The following is a 19,357-nucleotide window of genomic DNA, read 5'->3' as shown; positions in this document are numbered from 1 at the left end:
TTATTGTAAATTGATCTCGTATTTTGCAAGTGAATGACAATATGTTGGATACTGATATCCACACAGACGTGACCTTGGTTTATTGAAGGATAAAGATTGTTGCAATGAGTGAGAAATGTTACGGATTATAAAGCTGTCACTGAAAATACACAGTGTTTATACACAGTGAGACGCGGCCGCTCACTGGGGAACAACACAGCACCTGTTTATAGATATAAAAGTGATTTGGGAGATTACAGTGAGATTCTGAGCACAGCCCTGACTGTGAGACTGGGCATTGCTGGAGAGAAAGATATCAGCGATATATATCCCTGTCTCAGAGCGTGTGAGTCACACACTGGATGGCAAGTCAGATTCTCCCAACACAGATGTGAGGGTGTGTGTGTGGGGGGGATGTGAGGGTGTGTGTGGGGGGTGATGTGAGAGTGTGTGGGGGGTGTTATGTGTGGGTGTGTGTTTGGGGGATGTGAGGGTGTGTGTGGGGGGGATTTGAGAGTGTGTGTGGGGGTATGTGAGGCTTTGTGTGGAGGGGGATGTGAGTGTGTTTGTGGGGGAGATGTGAGGGTGTGTGTGTGGGGGGGAAATGTGAGAGTGTGTGTGGTGGGTTATGCGGGGGTGTGTGGGGGGATGTGAGAGTGTGATGGCATGGGGGGGGTGCGGGTGTGATGTGAGGGTGTGTGTGTAATGGGGATGTGAGGGTGGGGTGGGGGGGGTGCGGGTGGGATGTGAGGGTGTGTATAGGGCGATGTGAGGGGTGATGCCCATTTTAAAGTGCTCACCCTTCCCCCCCACCCCCCAAGAATTTGTTCACTGCCAATGTATCAAGTTAATGGCTGAGGGTTTTTGCTCCTCATTATAATGGACAAATTTTCCTCCTCATTAACTGTCACCGGCAGATTGTCAGAGGATCAGGATTGTCCCCATCAATATTATACCCGGGACTGAACAGAGGATAAAGTTTCTCAGTGAGAGTTTGGGTGAAAGTGTGGAGATGAGCCATGTTGTCAGCGTTGTAAAATGACACCTGTCCCCCCTCATAGTCCATGTAAATCCCGACCTTCCCGGGTCTCACTGTCAGGGGCAGAGGGGTGGGGGGTGACGTCAGAGCATTATAGGTCCCGTCCCACAGCTCCACCCCCCGGACCCCACCCTCTGATGACCACCTCATTGGTTTTTTCCTGTTGACAGACTCTGTGGCCAATCCCACAATCCACAATGACTTGTTGCCCACCTGCACCTCCCAGTAATGTCTCCCCGATGTGAAGCCCTCAGATCCCAGGACAATGGGATAGTAACTAAACCTCTTCGGGGAGTCAGGGAGCGGCTGCTCTTCGTCTCCGAGTCTCACACTGGTCAGGTCCTCAGACAGGATGAGCCGGGGATGGGCTGTATCAGGATCCAGAGTGACTGTAACTGGAGGGAGAATCAGACCATTAATGTCGGACACATTTACAATCATAAATAAGATGATCTTTAGCGTCGTCACCGGGAGAGAAGCCTTTGTGTAAAACATCGACATCTCCTGGGAACAGAATCCAGAATAAAAGGCTGAGAGTCTGTGTGTCTGTGGGGGAGGGGTTTGTGTGGGGGGAATGTGTGGGTGTGTGGGGGTGGGAATGTGTGGGTGGGTGTGGGGTCGTGAGGTTGTGCATCAGGGGCTGAGGGTGTGTGTTGGGGGGCTGAGCGTGTATGTGTAGGGGTGTATGTGGGGGGGCTGAGGGTGTGTGTGTGAGTGTGTATGTGGGGGGGGCTGAAGGTGTGTGTGTGGGTAGTCGTGAGGGTGTGTGGGGGGGCTGAGGGTGTGTGTGGGGGGCTGAGGGTGTGTCCGTTGGGGGGTCTATGAGGTAATTAAGTGGGGGTAAGTGAGGGTGTGTGTGGGGGGAACGTGAGGGTTCATGTGGGTGGGACATGAGGGTTCGTGTGGGTGGGACATGAGGGTGCGTGTGTACTGGAGATGAGCGTGTGGGGGGGACTTGAGGGTGTGGTTGGGATGTCGTGAGTGTGTGTGTGGGGGGGAAGTTGAGGGTGCGGGGGGGAGGTGAGGGTGCGTGCGGGGGGTACGTGAGGTTGCGCGTGTGGGGGACGTGAGGTTGCGCGTGTGGGGGGACGTGAGTTTGCGTGTGGGGGGGGCGGAAAAGAGGGTGCGTGTGGGACGTGAGGGTGTGTGTGGGGGGGACGCGAGTGTGCGTGTGGGGGGAAGTGAGGCTTCGTGTGTAGGGGGACGAGAGGGTGTGTGTGCGGGGAACAAGAGGGTGTGTGTGGGGGTGAGGTGAGTGTGTTTGTGGGGGGATGTGCTGGTGTGTGGGGGGGTACGTGAGACAAGGTGCATGTGTGGGGGGGTACGTGAGGGTAGTGTGTGGGTGAAGTAAGGGTACATGTGGGAGCGACGTGAGGATGCGTGTGGGGGGGACGTGAGGGCATGTGAGTGTGCGTGTGGGGGGATCATGAGGGTGCATGTGGGGTGTCGTGAGGGTGCGTGTGGGGGGGTCGTGAGTGTGTGTGTGTGGGATGTGAGTGTGCGTGTGGGAGGGAGGTGATGGTGTGCGTGGTGGGGACATGAGTGTGCGCGTGGGGAGATGTGAGGGTGTGCGTGGGGAGGACGTGAGGGTGCATGTGGGCTGGAGGTGAGCGTGCGTATGGGGGGGTGGGGGGGAAGTGACGGTGTGTGGGGCTTAAGTCAGGTTGTGTATGGGGGGGTTGTGAGGGTGCGTGTGGGGGGAAAGTGAGGGTGTGTGTCGGGGGGTCATGTGGGTGCGTGCGGGAGCGACGTGAGGGTGCGTGTGGTGGGGGAAAACGTGCGGGTGCGTTTCAGGGGCTCGTGAGTGTGCGTGTGGGGGGAAGGGACGTGAGGGTGCGTGTGGGATTGACGTGAGGGTGCGTATGGCGGCGAGTAGAAGTTGAGTGTGGGGGGCTGTGAGGGTGCATGTGAGGGTGCATGTTGGGGGGATGTGAGGATCCGTGTGGTGGGGACGTGAGTGTGTGTGCAGGGAATGTGAGGGTGTGTGTGGAGGAACATGAGGGTGTGTGGAGGAACATGAGGGGGCGAGTGGGGGACACAAATGTGCATGTGGGGGGGACGTGAGGTTGCTTGTGGGGGCGACTTGAGGGTGCTTGTGGGAGTGACGTGACGGTGTCTGGGGGGGATGTAAGGATGCATGTGTGGGGAACGTGAGGGTGTGAGTGGAGGGGACGTGAGGGTGCGTGTGGGGGGAACGTGAGGGTGTGTGTGGGGGTGATGAACAGGTATGTGTGTGCGGGGGACGTGCAAGTGCGTGTGGGGTGGTCGTGAGGATGTGTGTGGGGGGAGGTGAAGGTGTGTGTTGGTGGGTGCGTGTGGGGGGGAACGTGAGGGTGCGTGTGGTGGGGACGTGAGGGTGCGTGTGGTGGGGACGTGAGGGTGCGTGTGGTGGGGACGTGAGGGTGCGTATGGGGTGAACATGAGGCTGCTTGATGGTTCGTGTGGAGGCAACATGAGGTTGCGTGTGCAGGGGATGTGAGTGTGCATGTGGGGGGGACATGAGGCTGCGTTTGCGAGGGACGTGATTGTGCTTCGTGTGGGGGACATGAGGGTGCACTTGGGGGAACGTGAGTGTGCATGTGGAAGATAGTGAGGGTGCGTGTGGGGGATGTGAGAGTGCGTGTGGGGGATATGAGGGTGTGGGGGGGGGACGTGAGAGTGTGCGTTTGGGGGATTTGAGGGTGCATGTGTGGGGGATATGAGGGCGCATGTGGGGGGGACGTGAGAGCGTACGGGTGGGGGGACACGTGAGGGTGTGTGTGGTGGGGAAGTGAGGGTGCGTGTGGGCTACGTGAGGGTGTGTGTGGGGGGCTGTGAGGGTGCGTGTGGGGGACATGAGGGTGTGGGGGGGGGACGTGAGAGTGTGCGTTTGGGGGATTTGAGGGTGTGCGTGGGGGGGTCATGAGGGTGTGTGTGGGGGGCGCGTGAGCGTGCATGTGGAGGGGGAGGCGTGAGGATTAGTGTGCGGGGGATGTGAGGGTTCGTGTGGGCGGGGGAGCGTGAGGGTACGTGTGGGGTACACGAATGTGCATGTGGGGGGGACGTGAGGGTGCGTGTGGGGGGGACGTGAGGGTGCGTGTGGGGTGGATGTGAGGCTGCGTGTGGGGTGGATGTGACGGTGCCTGTGGGAGGGACGTGAGGGTGCGTGTAGGGGTGATGTGAGGGTGCGTGTGGGGGTGATGTGAGGGTGCGTGTGGGGGTGATGTGAGGGTGCCTGTGTGGGGGACGTGAGGCTGAGTGAGGGTCAAGACATGGTGCGTGTGGGGCTGACGTGAGGCTGTCTGAGGGTGCGTGTGCGGGGGACATGAAGGTGTGTTTGCAGGGGACGTGAGTGTGCTTCGTGGGGGGGACGTGAGGGTGCGCGTGGGGGAATGTGAATGTGCGTGTGGAGGAATGTGAGGGTGCGTGTGGGGGATGTGAGGGCTCGTGTGCGGGGGACATGAGAGTGTTTGGGTGGGGCGGAAATGAGGCTGCGTGTGGTGGGGACGTGAGGGTGCATGTGGGGGATGTGAGGGTTTGTGTGGGGGGGGCTGTGAGGGTGCGTGTGGGGGACATGAGTGTGTGTGAGGGGTACGTGAGAGTGCATGTGGGGGGCGCGTGAGCGTGCGTGTGGGGGGGGATGTGAGGGTTAGTGTGGGGGGAAGCGTGAGGCGCGTGAGGGGGTAGGTAGTGTGAGGGTGCGTGTGTGGGGGACGTGAGCGTTCGTGTGGAGGAAATGAGGGTGCGTGTGGGGGACACGAATGTGCATGTGGGGGGCACGTGAGGGTGCCTGTGTTGGGGACATGAGCGTGGGTGTGTCGGGGACGTGAGGGTGCGTGTGGGGGGTGACGTGAGGGTGCGTATGGGGGAGACGTGAGGCTGCGTTTGGGGTGGACGTGAGGCTGTGTGTGGGGGGGACATGAGTCTGTGTGTGGGGGGACGTGAGGGTGCGTGTGGGGGGGACGTGAGGCTGTGTGTGGGGGGGACGTGAGGGTGCATGTGGGGGGGACGTGAGGGTGCGTGTGGGGGGGACGTGAGGGTACGTGTGCGGGGGACGTGATGGTGTTTGTGAAGGAATGTGAGTGTGCGTGTGTGGGTGAGTGCGTGTGTGGGTGAGGGTGCATGTGGGAGGGATGTGCGGCTGCTTGTGGGGGGCACGTGAGGCTCGTGTGAGGGGGACGTGATGCTGCTTGTGGGGGGATGTGAGGCTGCGTGTGGGGGGGACGTGAGGGTGTGTGTGGTGGGGGACGTGAGGGTGTGTTTGTGGGGGTTGATTGGAGGGTACCTGTGCGGGTGTAAGTGAGGGTGCAAGTGGGGGTGTCGTGAGGGTATGTATGTGGGGGACGTGGGGGTGCGTGTGGGGCGGAAGTGAGGGTGCGTGTGGCGGCCCATGAGGGTATCTGTGGGGGGTCATGAGGGTGCGTGTGGGGGGACGTGATGCTGCTTGTGGGGGTGTCGTGAGGGTATGTATAGGGGGGACATGAGGGTGCGTGTAGGGGGGGAACTGAGGGTGCATGTGGGGCCCCATGAGGGTATCTGTGGGGGGGTCATGAGGGAGTGTGTGGTGGGGACATGAGGGTGCTTGTGGGGGGGACGTGATGGTGCGTGTGGGTGGAGGTGAGTGTGTGCGTGGGGTGGAGGTGAGGGTTTGTGTGGGGGGGACGTATGGGTGTGTGGGGGTCAAGACAGCGTGCATGTGGGGAGGTCGTGAGGGTGCGCGTGGGGGACGTGAGGGTGTGTGCGGCTGATGAACAGGTGCGTGTGGGGGACGTGAGGCTGTGTGGTGGCGTAATGACGGTACGTATGGGGGGTATGTGAGGGTGCATTTGGGGGGCTCATGATGGTGCGTGTGGGGGAGAGGTGAGGGTGCGTGTGGGCAGTACGTGAGGGATAGGGAGCAACTTAGGGAAATTTTCATCAGTAGAGAATTGGTGCCGGGAAACTGTGAGCACTAAACAGTGACGGATCCCCCGGTCCGGATGGTTTGCATCACAGGGTTTGAGAAGAGGAGCGTATGAGATAGTGGAGGCCCTGTGTCTGATCTTCCAAAATTCCTTGGATTCTGGAGCAGTGCCCATGGACTGGAAGATCACAAATGTCACACCACTGTTTAAAAAAGGTGGAAAGGAAAAGATGGGGAACTATAGACCAATTAGTCTCACATCAGTGATGGGAAACATTTTAGAATCGTTGACTAAGGATGTGGTTGTGTGGTATTTAGGGCACAATATAATTAGGCCGAGTCAACACGGCTTTACAAAAGGGAAGTCATGTTTGACAAATCTCAGAGAGTTTTTTGAGGACATTTCCAGTAAACTGGATATGGGTGAATCAGTGGATGTGGTCTATTTGGACTTCCAGAAGGCATTCGATAAGGTGCCGCATAAAAGGTTAGTCCAAAAGATAAGGGCCCATGGAATTGGGGACCATATTAACGTGGATTGGGGAATGGTTAACGGGTCGGAAACACAGATTAGGGATAAACGGATCTTTTTCGGATTGGTGGGATGTGACCAGTGGAGGGCCACAAGGATCAGTCCTTGGGCCTCAGCTATTTACCATCTACACCAACGATCTGATGTGGACATCGAAGTTAATATATCTAAATTTGCGGATGACACAAAACAAAACGAGGAGGAAGTGTCAACACAGAGGACGACATTAAAAACAATGCAGCGAGACATAGAGAGGTGAGGTGACTGGGCAGGTAGGTGCCGATGAAGTACAATGTAGGGAGTGCCAAGTCATCCGCCTCAATAGCAAAAACAGTAGAGTGGGTTATCTTTTAGAAGGGGAGAGATTGGAATGTGTCAGTGTCCAGAGGGACTCGGGTGTTCTTGTACACCAGTCACAGAAAGTTAGTCTGCAGGTGCCGGTCTCACCTCCATTACGATTCATAAAATCCAGGTCATCCAGAATTCTGCCGCCCACTTTCTCACCCGCACCAAACTCCGCTCCCCGATTACCCCAATCCTTGCCAGACTGCACTGGCTGCCTGTCCCAGATCCCTCCATCTTGTCTTCAAATCCCTCCACTCCTCTGCCCCTACCTTTCTGACCTCTCTCCTCACAACAGTGCCCGTTGCCTTCGCTTCACCGGGTCTGGCCTCCTCCTTGTCCCCCGAATCCTCCGCTCCACCATTGGCAGCTGTGCCTTCAACCACTATGCCCTGAGGCTCTGGAACTCCTTTCCTCACTCCCTTCATCTTGTGCCCTCCCTTCCTGCTTTCAGGTCTCGGCTAAAGACCTTTCTTTTCGACCGTGCCTTTGGTCACCTTCTTCCCCCTCACTTGACACCAGGATCTGTTCCTGTGAAGCGCTCTGAGACGCCATCCAGTATGGAGGGCACTATACAAATCCAAGCTGTTGTTTGTCAGGATGTGTCTGAGGGGCAGGTGAAGGTGTGTGTATGTGGACGGGGAGGAGAGGATGTGTGTGGGGGATGTGACTGTATGTTTTTGTGGTAGAGGGTGAGATTGTTTGTGTGTGTGTGGGAGGGTGGGTGGGGGGGGGGGGGGTGTGAGGGTCTGTGTGGAGGGGTATCATCTAGAATTCTGCAGCTTGTGTCCTCTCCCAAACCACTTTCCATGACCCTATCACCCCCACCCTCGCCCGGCTCCACTGACTCCCCATCCTCCACAGGAAAGAGTTCAAATTCCTCATCTTCACCTTCAAAGCCCTCCACGGCTTTGCTCCTTCCTACCTCTGTGAGAGTGCACTGATAGGATCGCACGGTGGGCAGACAGGTGGCAGATACAGATTTTTACCCTGTGTTCTGTCAAGGATTTCCGAATTTCACACTTTATATGATATTAAATATCTTACCTGCATAACTTCTGTACAACCCAAATTGGGTCTTTTCTGTAAAATAAAGGAAGTTCAGTTGGTATAGATTTATTTGATGAGGATGGTTTTATACGGTTTTGCCAGTCACATTTTCTCTGTTCCCCAAACTGCTTTATATTCCCCTCCTCGCTCCCCCTCCCCATTAATATATTTTAACATTTATTTGGGGAAAGGGGAGTGACAGAATGGCTGTTTATCAAACTGACCCAAATACCTTACCTAATTCTGTGAGAACCTCCTCGTAACCTGTAAGAAAGCAGAATGTTGTCAGCTGTTATCATTAAGACATGTAGCTGTGTGCCCTGTGTGGTCTGTATGAGGTCTGGGTGTGCTGTAGTTGTGGTTTGGGTGGTATAGGTTTGGTGTAGGTGAGGTCTGGGTGTTATTTGGGTGCGGTGTCCCTCTGCGAGAGGCGATGTGGACTAATCTAGATCTTGAAACTGAGTGGACAGGTTGATTGATCGGGGGGGGGGAGGGGGGGTCAGTTATATATAAATATATGGGCTGCTGATCAGGCAACAAGATCAGAGTTTGCTGTGGACAAACACCATGTCACCATAATGTGGTCATCGTTAGTTGAAACACACTGATGTCCTGAGTCAAGAGGGACTCACACGAGGACATCACATGAGCATCCAGTCATGACAACTGACTGTTATTGGTCAGTAATCCGATTCCTTCACACAATATAAAGTGAGTATTTTACGACAGATGACAGTGTGGATGACACTAAGTAATGTAGTAAATACAATAACAGTGTATGTAGTATTTGGTCTATCAGAAACTTCCCCAGGTACAGTCACATACCATTCTCCAGTCACACACTAACAGCTGTTGTGCCCAGCGCCTGGGGCACAGGATTGGACTGACATCTCTACAACCTCAACATGTCATCTCAGCTTTAGTGACCGTGCAGAGGGCGATGAGCAGGAGTCGGGCTCAGTGCTGACACTCACTGTGTCTGGCATGTAGCTGTCTTTAGTGACTTGTTCATGTGGGAGCCTGGACAGCCAGTGTTGGTTGGCTATTCAACCATTGAGGGCATCACAGCCTGATCCTCTCCTCACCCGGTATTTACAGAAAGGCTGGGATGGGAGTGGGGGGGAATCCCTGAATGTGATGAGGAACAGTGACTTTGGCTTATTGTCTATCCATATCCGGGCCCTGAGGCCATGTGTAGAGCCCCCTCCCTCCCCGACTGAGATCAGATACCTCAGCACAGACCAGACTGGGACCTTCTGTCTGTACATCTTTGTGCTAAATCTGGGGTGGGATCTGAGCAGTTCTGAATTGTATCATTTATACTATATTAATGTCTTACCTGCATAGTTGTGGATTCTGGCCTTGACTGGAAATGAAAGAAAATTTAGTTAGAATCAATTTGTTCAATTGAGATTGTTTTATACAGTTGTGTTTATGCGTCATTACACAATCATTTTCTTTATTGCATTAATATTCCAGTCCTTTAGCTCAGTGGTTAGAGCACTCGCCTTGGAAGAAAGAGAGGAACTGGGTTTGGTTCCTGGTAGGGTGAAACGTTGGGCAAGTTTCCTTACTCCACTTGTCTCTGTTTACCTCGCAGGAAGTAGGAACCCGCTTGTTAGTCGATTAGTGGATCTCTTTCCGGGGGTAATAATTCCTTTCCCAAAAATAGTAATTTGGTGATTTATTCATGACTGTTTGTGTGACACTGCTGTCTGTGTGCAATTAGCAGCCGCGATTTGCCCAGAAAATATAGTCAATTCTCCTTGCAGTATATTCTGTGAAGCGCTTTGAGACGTCTCAACGAAGTGATGAAGCATTGTATTAAATCAAGTCTCTTACCAAACCCCACGAGAAGATCCTTGCAGCCTGAGAGAAAACACAAGTTTATCAGTGAGTCCACTTGACACAACCGTCTCTGCTACACCCACCCGTCCTATCACACATACAGTATTTATTGGGTACACATCTACAGTGTGATGTGTGCACTTTACACAACTGGAAATTAGACTGAAAATTAGGTTATGAGCGATATTTTGTTAATCAATTGATGAACCTGCATTTTGCTGATAATTTCTACACATCGTCAATTAGAGCAACTTCCTCCGCACACTGACAATGTGGGGTCTATAACCAGCCTGTAATGTGGGGTCTATAACCAGCCTGTAATGTGGGGTCTATAACCACAACAACAACAACAACAAGATTCCATTTATAAAGCGCCTTTCACGTCAGGAGGACGTCCCAAGGCGCTGCACAGTTGGGTCATGACCCGAGCAGGGGGGAAATGGTCAGGGTGAGGGGAGGGAAGGGAGGGAGCGAGGAGGGGGGAAATGGTCAGGGTGAGGAGAGGAAAGGGAGGGAGCGAGGAGGGGGTAGAGCGTCGAGAGGGGAGCTGAAGGCACGGTCAAAGAAAAAGGTTTTGAGACCGGCCTTGAAGGAGGAAAGGGAGGAAGCGGCGAAGGCACTGGGTGATGGAGTTCCAGAGCCTGGGGGCTGAGAGGCTGAAGGCCCGACCACCGATGGTAGGGCGGTTGGGGCGGGGGACGTGGAGCAGACCAGAGCCAGAGGAACGGAGGGTACGGGCAGGTAGGTAGGGGGATAGTAGGTTGGAGAGGTAGGAGGGAGCGAGGCCGTGAATGGCCTTGTAGGTGAGGATGAGGATCTTGAAATCAATCCTCTGGGGGATGGGGAGCCAGTGGAGGCGAGCGAGGGTGGGAGTGATGTGGTCCCGAAGCCTGGTGCGGGACAGTACACGAGCTGCAGAGTTCTGAATGACCTGCAGCTTGTGGAGGGAGGTGGCGGGAAGGCCGGCGAGGAGAGAGTTCCCATAGTCCAGCCTTGAGGTGACAAAGGCGTGAACCAGGGTTTCAGCAGCGTGAGGGGTGAGGTAATGCCGTAGTCTGGCGATGTTCCGGAGGTGATGGAAGGCGGTGCCAGTTGTGGTGCGGATGTGAGGGAGAAAGGACAGCTCAGGGTCGAACAAAACGCCGAGGTTCCTGACTGGCTTTGAGAGGTGGAGAGTGCAGCCTTGGATGCTGATGGTGTCAGCGCCTGAGGTGCGGAGGCGCTGACGTGAGCCAATCAGGAGGGCCTCGGTTTTTCGCACGTTGAGCTGAAGAAAGTTGTCTCTCGTCCAGGACTCGATGTCGGACAGGCAGCTGTCAGGACATCGGTGGTCGTGGAGTTGAGAGTAGAGGAGGAAAGGTAGAGTTGGGTGTCATCCGCATACATGTGGAAGTTAACTCCATGTCTGCGGATGATGTCACCAAGGGGGAGCATATAGAGGGTGAAGAGGAGGGGACCAAGGACAGAGCCCTGAGGGACACCACATGAGACAGTACGGGGGGTGGAGGAGAAGCCATTCGTCGAGACAAAGTGAAGACGGTGAGAAAGGTACGACCTAAACCATTCAAGGACAGTGCCTTGAAGGTTGAGGTGGGAGGACAAGCGGTGGAGTAGGATAGCGTGGTCGACCGTATCGAATGCTGCCGATAGGTCGAGGAGACAGAGGGAGCCCTGGTCACAGATGGTCAGGATATCATTGGTGACCTTGACCAGGGCAGTTTCTGTGCTATGGGCAGCACGGAAACCTGACTGAAGGGGTTCGAAAAGAGAATGGGTGGAAAGGAAAGAGCGCAGTTGGGAGGCGACAACTCTTTCCAAGACCTTGGAGAGAAAGGGGAGGTTGGAGATGGGCCGGTAGCTTGATAGCTGCGACGCATCAAGGGAGGGTTTTTTCAGGGTGGGCGTGATGATGGCAGTTTTTAATGGAATGGGGACAGAGCCAGAGGAGAGGGACAGGTTGATGATGTCAGTGATATGTGGGGCAAGAAAGTGGAGCTGGGAGATAAGGAGTGGAGTGGGGATGGGGTCAAGGGAGCAGGTGGTTGGTTTTAGGGATAGGATGAGTTCAGTGACAGAGGGTGGGGAAACGGGTACGAAGGTGTGTAGGGGAGGATGGGTAGGAGTCGGAGTGTGGGAGGGAAGGGGTGGGTGGTGGGTGGAAGTTGGAGGGGAAGTGACCGCGGAGCGGATTCCCTTGATCTTGGATTCAAGGAAATCCAGCATCTCCTCGCAGTGAAGGTTGGAGGAGATGACCTGCGCGGGGTGGCGGGGGGGACGGAGGAGTCGGGTTGTGGTGGAAAACAGTAGCCTGGGGTTGTTCTTCGCCTCCAGGATTATCCTGGAGTAGAAGGACGACTTGGCCGAGGCTAGAGTGGAGCGGTAAATTTTGAGGAGGTCCAGCCAGATTTGTCGGTGGACCGTTAGGCCAGATTTGACACAGGTGCGTTCAGCAGCCCGCACCTGGCTTTTCAGTGAGCGGAGGTGGGTGGTGTACCAGGGGGAGGAGCGGGAGTAGGAGACAGTGCGGGAAGTGATGGGGGCAAGAGTATCGAGTGTGGAGGAGAGGGTATTGTGGAGGAGGGAGAGAGGAGAAGAGGGGTCGGTGAGGGTTGAAGGCCAGAGGGAGAGGAGTTCAGAGGACTCCAAGGCATCGGTTAGGGATTGTGGGGGTAACTTCTTCCAAGGGCGGTAGAAGATGGTGGTGGGTCTGGTGGAGGTGGGGAGGGGGGTGGAGGTGGTGAAGGAGATGAAGTAGTGGTCAGAGATGGCCTTGTCGGTAATAGTGACATCCGAGACACTGAGGCCCCGGGTGATCACCAAATCGAGTGGGTGGCCGTGACTGTGAGTGGGGGAGTTTATGTGTAAGGAGAGGTTGAGTGAGGAGAGCAGGGAAGAGAAGTCTGTGGAGATGGAGCAGGAGGGGGTGAAGTGTAGGTTAAAGTCGCCCAGGATGATGAGGCGATCAGAGCAGAGGCAAAGAGATGTGAGGAGTGTTGAAATGTCAGAGATGAAGGTGGGAGAGGTTTTAGGGGGCCGGTAGAGGAGGAGGATTTTAAGGGAGAGGAATGAGGGGTGGGAGAGGGTGAGGTGCTCAAAGGAGGGGAAAGAGCCAGTGGAGTAGGGGGATAGGGCAAGTGGTGTCCTTGAGATAAGGGCAACACCACCGCCACGGCGGTTGGGGCGAGGGATGTGGTGGGAGGTGTAGCCGGGTGGCGTGGCCTCCGTGAGGGGGAAGGTGTCGCCTGGGGTGAGCCAGGTTTCTGTTAATGCCATGATGTCAACGTTCTCATCAAGGATGAGATCGTTGATGACCAGGGCCTTGTTGCAGAGGGAGCGGACATTTTGCAGTCCGATGTGGAGGGAGCGGTTGACAGAAGGGTGTGTGGGAGGGGAGGGGGGTCCAGGTTGTGAGGCTGGGGTGGGGGGAATGGGGCTAAGGGAGGAGAGGTTGACTCCCCGGGTCTGTGCCCGGGGTGGGTGGCGAGTGTGGTGGAGAATGGGGCAGTCGGTGTGGCTGCTGCTGGACAGCCAACGCCGAGTGCCACGGTGAGCCCGGCGGAGGATTCCCAGACTGGAGCAGACGGAGGTTGTGGGAGGGTCAAGTGGGGATAGAAGACGAGAGGGACGGAGAGAGAGGAGGAGAGAGCGGGAGAGATGCAGAGGGAGGAGGGTTTGGGGGGAGAGAGAAGGGGGGCGGGAGGGGGCTCGGGGGCTCGGGTCAAAGCGGCAGCCATAGTGCGCACGCGGGGACCGGGAGCGAGCGGTCAGGTGGATGGCATTATCCCGTAGATTGGGGCAGCGAACGCAACAGGACCATAGTGGGCTCTGATGTGAACCCTGGGGGGGGGGGGGGGGGGGGCGCAGAGGTTTTTTTTTTTCTTTGTTGCGTGCGCACGCACGCACCTGAAAACTAATCTATGCCGGCCTGTAATGTGGGGTCCGTAATCAGCCTGTAATGTGGAGTCTATAACCAGCCTGTAATGTGGGGTGTATAACCAGCCTGTAATGTGGGGTGTATAACCAGCCTGTAATGTGGGGTGTATAACCAGCCTGTAATGTGGGGTGTATAACCAGCCTATAATGTGGGGTGTATAACCAGCCTGTAATGTGGGGTCTATAACCCGCCTGTAATGTGGGGTGTATAACCAGCCTGTAATGTGGGGTGTATAACCAGCCTGTAATGTGGGGTGTATAACCAGCCTGTAATGTGCGGTCTATAACCAGCCTGTAATGTGGGGTGTATAACCAGCCTGTAATGTGGGGTGTATAACCAGCCTGTAATGTGGGGTAACTTACATTTACAACTGTCAACGACCTCCCACTCTGGAAAGAAACAGAAGTTTTAATTTAATAAGATTTTGCTTATAATTTCATCTTTTGTAGACTTCAATATATGTTACTTCTGAAATCTGTTGTTGGGATATATCAAAAGATCAATAGCAAATGGAAATAGTGGGGTAATCGGGTCACTTTGAAAGTCATTGGTGAGTCCAGACTTTACTTAGAGTATGATCTCACCAATGACACTGTGGAGTCCTGCAGCTCAGTGGTTGGAGCACTCCCCTTGCAAGCGAGAAACCTGGGCTCAATTCCCACAGGGAAAAACCATGGGCAAGTTTCCTTACTCCACACACCTGATAATAATCCCTCTAGAAAGGAAAATAATAATAAATTGGTCACTTCAATCCTCGACTGTTTGTGGGACGCTGCTGTGCGTAATTGACTGCAGCATTTCGCTCACAAATATACAGTAAATTCACTTTACTGTACATTGTGTGAAGCGCTTTGAAACATCTAGAAGATGTGAAAAGCACTATATCAAATGCAAGGATTATTATTATTGAGTAGATTCTTTCAAACACAGATTAGAAATGTTCTTTTAGGCAATAACATTATGGGATATAGTACAGAGGTAGTTTGGGACATATTTGTGTGCGACTGCCAGGAAGGTGGAAGGCAAACTGGATGGATATTGGGCTTTTTTCCTCAGCATTTCTTCTGTTCTACTGTGATCTATCGATGTAACTCAATATCTGGGTTCAGATCACACCAGGTTACAGAGTCTGACAAACTGATCACATTTGTAGATGTGAGATGACTGAACCTTTACATTGAAAGTTCACGTCAAACTTTGCTTATAATCTTAATATAATCGTATTTCTTACATTTAATTTATTATCTTTATCAGAGGTGATAATAATTGATCCTTTGAGAAGCAGCACAATTCTACATCAATAACATCAACAACAGTAAATGAGGATAAAGTCATCAAGTACCTGATTTGGTGAACTGTTTTTTCAGTTCTGAAAGGGAACAGTATATTTTTTGATTGTTTATTTGCACAAATCACCCCCCACTGTTACACACTGAACCTATTCACAGTCTTGTGATTCAGCTGATAAACAACCCTTCAGCACTGAGGCTTCAGGATCTCACCAAATCCCAATCAGAGTTTGTTTTCACCAATTAAAAAAAACACATGGACTTAGTTTTGATCAGAGTCTGACACACACACAAACCCATCACTGGGGTTAAGAGTCTCCAAACCAAACTATTCGGAGTTCCACAAACTGTGTATAGAGTTTCCGTGTCTGTCTGATACAGAATGAACCCTCTCCCCAGCGCCATGCTCCCGGGTTTACTAATGTTTAGACATGGGTTGGCCAGAAGCAAGGCTTGTGGTCCACAGAGGATGGATTGAGGGGAATTGCTCATGTTTTTCCTGCTGAAACCTCACAGCTTATCATTATCCAAAGTTCTCACTAACTCCCTTTCCCACTGACCCTTCCCAGAATCATCCTTTAAAACAAGGGGAGGCGCGATGAGAAGGAAACTTATTTCACGCTCCAGGAGATTAAAACTTACCCAGTGTTTTTTTCATGTATTTTTGGTCTAAAGAAAGAAACAAATATTGATAAACAATGTAAAGTTTCTCACGAGACTGAAAGTCATTGAGTGAAGACGGTTTGAATGTTGAAGTCAGTCGTCATTGATTGATTCACTTATGGGACATCATCACTGATGGAATTCCATCATAAACACTTAGTGCCAATAACACAATGTACTGTACCTTGTTTGGCAGATTTCAGTTCATTATCTTTAAAACAAAAGAAAAGGTTTTAGAAAATGTAATTTTAAATTTTTGAAAAAAAAGTTAACAAACTTATCTGGTTTATTTTATTCAGTTTCTTTATTTTCCTTTAAGCTCAAACTTTCCAAACTCACTGTGATAGGAGGATACGTGCTCACATCAAATGAAGGAAATGAAACCAGTGAACAAACCAAAAATATAAGATTTTCTTCCTCATCTATTTTTATTTCACAATTTGTGTTGTAATTCACATTAAGAATGGGGATTTTTTGCACTGTAGAAACTGATAAAACTGATTAGACATTTACAATCTCAATAAGTGAATAATGATAATAGTAATAATCCTTAACATTTGGTACATTACCCACAACAAACTCCATACCCCATCACTCCAGCCCTTGCCGGGCTCCACCGGCTCCCTATCACTGAACAGATCCATTTCAAGATCCTCACACTCACTGACAAATCACCTCATGTCCAGCACCTCCCTACCTCTCCGACCTGCTCACAACCCACTCCTCTACCCACCCCTTCATTTGGGCGGCTCTGGCTTTCTGCTCATCCCTGACTCCCCTCCGCCCCACCATTGGTGGCCAAGTCTTCAACCACTAACCACCAAACCCACAGAACTCCCTGTCTCAATCCCTCCATCTCACTCCCCACTCTTTGACCATTTTCATCGCACCTGAAGACCTTCCTCTTTAACCGTGTGTACGGTCATCTCCCCTTTCACCCTGACCCGGCGCATGGAGGCAGTTGTATCAATGTAAATTGTTGTTTCAGGTCACATTTTGGACAGAATCTAACTGAGTGGAATCTCATTCATAGACTCGTTTACATCATGTTTTTTAATTCATTCATTGTATCAGAATGATTTAATTTGTGTTAAAGTGTAAGTTTCACTTTCTCTCTACAGTCAAACACACTGAGATTCTCCTCATCTGCACAGAATTGTCACATGTTTCTTTATTCCACAGGAGATGGGTTTAGTTCAGGTTGTTCTGTGATTCTGTGTGTGTGCTTGTGTGCTTGTGTCTGGGTGTGTGTATATGTCTGGGTGTGTGTGTATATGTCTGGGTGTGTGTGCATATGTCTGGGTGTGTGTGTATATGTAAATGCTGAGGTCACCAGAGAGCACAGGAAGGGCTTGTGGTAGGTCTCCGAGGACCTGACTCTCGGGAGGCTGAGGCTCGGGGATGTTTGTAATGTTGTTACTTACCCAGATTTTTAAATCCCTTTTTTAGATTTTCATAAACTGGAAAATAAAAACACAATCGTCAGTGTTGTCCTCATCAATAAACTGTAGGACATTTCCCTTAAATGTAACAGAAACAATCCAGCAGAAATGTTAATACAATATTTTATTAAATATGAGTCAAAATAACAGTGCACTAAAGGCTTTGCTTCAGGTAACTTCTCATTGAAATCAGCTTTTAGTAATGGAAAAGAGGAACAGGAGGAGACAATTCAGCCCATGAGCCTCTTCCACCAATTTTAATCTTTTAAATCCAATTCCCTGCTCTTTACCCAAATATTTCTACTATCCGAGTCTCTGTCTCTCATTTAAAAATTCACATTGATTCCTTCTCCACAGATTTCTGGGGCAAAGAATTCTACATCTTGACATCCCTCTGTGTGAGCAAATCCTTCTGCAGTTTGGAAACGACAAGACATAATCTGATTAACATTTCCAGCCTTTTATCCCACAACTTCTCTTTATGTGTGAGAGACAATAGACAATAATAACAACAAACTTATATTTATATTGTGCCTTTCACGTTCAACAACAAAAAATCAACAAAATACCCCCGGCTACATCTCCCTTCTCATAACATAAAGCTCACCACCTACTCCCTCAACAACCTCCCCACCCATCTCCTGACCACCCAATTGCCCTTCCTCTGCCCACTACTGGCCAACACAGTCACTTTGTCCCTCAACATCATCCACAGACATGGCCTTAATTCCCACATGGATGTGGATGACCCGAAATCTACTCTCGACCCCAGGTCCCTGATGATCTGTCCAGTTGATTGTGAGATATCAAGGCCTGGATGAGCCAAAATTTCCTCCAACTCAGTATAGATCCCTCTTGGTGACATCATCCATAGACATGGAGTCAACTCCCACATATATGTGATGATACCCAACTCCACCTCCACCTCGACTCCAGGATCACTGCTGTCCTCACAGAATGTCTGTCAGACCTCAAGTCCTGGATGAGAGCTAACTTTCTCCAGTTGACCAAGGCCGTCCTGCATTGCTCCTGTCAATGCCTCCATAACTCGTGCACTGACAGCATCACCCTTCATGGCTGTACTCTACACATCATGGAGCCAATGTGGAACCTCAGTGTCCTGTTCAACTCTTAACAGACCTTCATACCCCATATCGTTGCCATGACCCGCTTCACCATTCCCCACCTCCGCAACATTGCCCGGCTCTACCACTACTCTCGAGACCCTCATCCACACGTTCATCACATCCAGGCTCAACTACACAAACTCCCTGCTTGTCAGCCTCCCCAACTCCTCCTTCCACAGGCTGCAGATTGTCCAGAAGTCTGTAGCCTCTGTCCTCTCCTGCAATGCACCGCGAGATTATCACCCTAATGATCGCCCGGCTCCACATGACTCATAGGATCCTGATCCTCACCTCACCTCCTCAGCCTTGCTACTCCCTACCTGTGACCTCATAACCTCCTACCAACCTGTCGCTCCCTCTACTCAGCATCCTCCGGCCTGCTTCATGTTCCCCGCATTGCCTACCCCAACATCGGTGGGCAAGCCTTCAGCCTCTCTGGCCCCACCCTCTGCAACTGCATCCCACCTCACCCCCTCTCATGCCGCCTTCAAGATCCGACTCAATTTGTTTGTTTAGATAAGGCTGAAGCCATCACCTTTGGCTCCTGCCAACACCTCCTCTCTTCTGACTCTGAGCTCCTCAGCCTCCCCGGCCTCTCTCTCTAATTCTCTCAGTGACAACCATGGCATGTGGTTTGATCCCCAGCTTTCCTTTCTCCCTCACATGCATTGCCTCATCAAAACCGCCTTCATTCACCCCCATCACATCACCCGCCTCCGCCCTTACCTCACACCCAACACCTCGGAAACACTCACTCTCGCCTTCATCACCTGCCGCTCAGACATTGCCAGTGCTCTCCTCACTATGTTATGGATTATATAAAGGATGAAAGTAAAGATTATATTTTGGGGGAAACTTAAAATCATTTATTACCTTTAACTTTTTTCAATCGTTTTCTGCAGAAGAACACCAACACACCAACTGCTCCAAGCACAAGGCTGAACGCCACAAGGAAAGCCACCATCCAGTCTGGGTCTCGGTGGAAAAGCTCCTCTGTAACATAAAGAACATTTTGTATCATATTTAATAATAACCCTTTCATTCTTTCATTTGATATAGAACTTTATCACATTTGTATGAAGTCTCAAAAGCGCTTCACAGGCGTTAAAGTGATATGTAGTGACTTTTTATTTGTACGCAAACATGGCAGCAAATTTGCGCACACAATGTCCACAAACAGTTATGCAATGAATGACCAATTTATCTGTAGGATTGTTGGCCAGGATACCT

The 19,357-nt window shown here is 51.8% G+C and overlaps 2 long non-coding RNA genes across 2 annotated transcripts; both read right to left on the bottom strand.

Annotated features, from left to right (window-relative positions):
• Positions 1-1,351: 1,351 nt before the first annotated feature.
• On the bottom strand, positions 1,352-8,094 carry LOC121851201. Its single transcript, XR_006085850.1, has 3 exons — positions 8,062-8,094; positions 7,822-7,857; positions 1,352-1,413 (listed from the first exon to the last, which is right to left on the bottom strand). It is a non-coding gene; the product is annotated as an uncharacterized LOC121851201 (long non-coding RNA).
• A 7,445-nt stretch (positions 8,095-15,539) lies between these two features.
• Positions 15,540-19,099, bottom strand: LOC103174017. The gene is made up of 4 exons (XR_006085857.1): positions 19,001-19,099; positions 16,983-17,018; positions 15,743-15,769; positions 15,540-15,564 (listed from the first exon to the last, which is right to left on the bottom strand). It is a non-coding gene; the product is annotated as an uncharacterized LOC103174017 (long non-coding RNA).
• Between the last annotated feature and the right edge of the window lie 258 nt (positions 19,100-19,357).

Source organism: Callorhinchus milii, unplaced genomic scaffold, assembly GCF_018977255.1.
Source record: "Callorhinchus milii isolate IMCB2004 unplaced genomic scaffold, IMCB_Cmil_1.0 Scaffold30, whole genome shotgun sequence".
Taxonomy (NCBI): domain Eukaryota; kingdom Metazoa; phylum Chordata; class Chondrichthyes; order Chimaeriformes; family Callorhinchidae; genus Callorhinchus; species Callorhinchus milii.
This window is presented reverse-complemented; position numbering and strand designations above follow the sequence as displayed.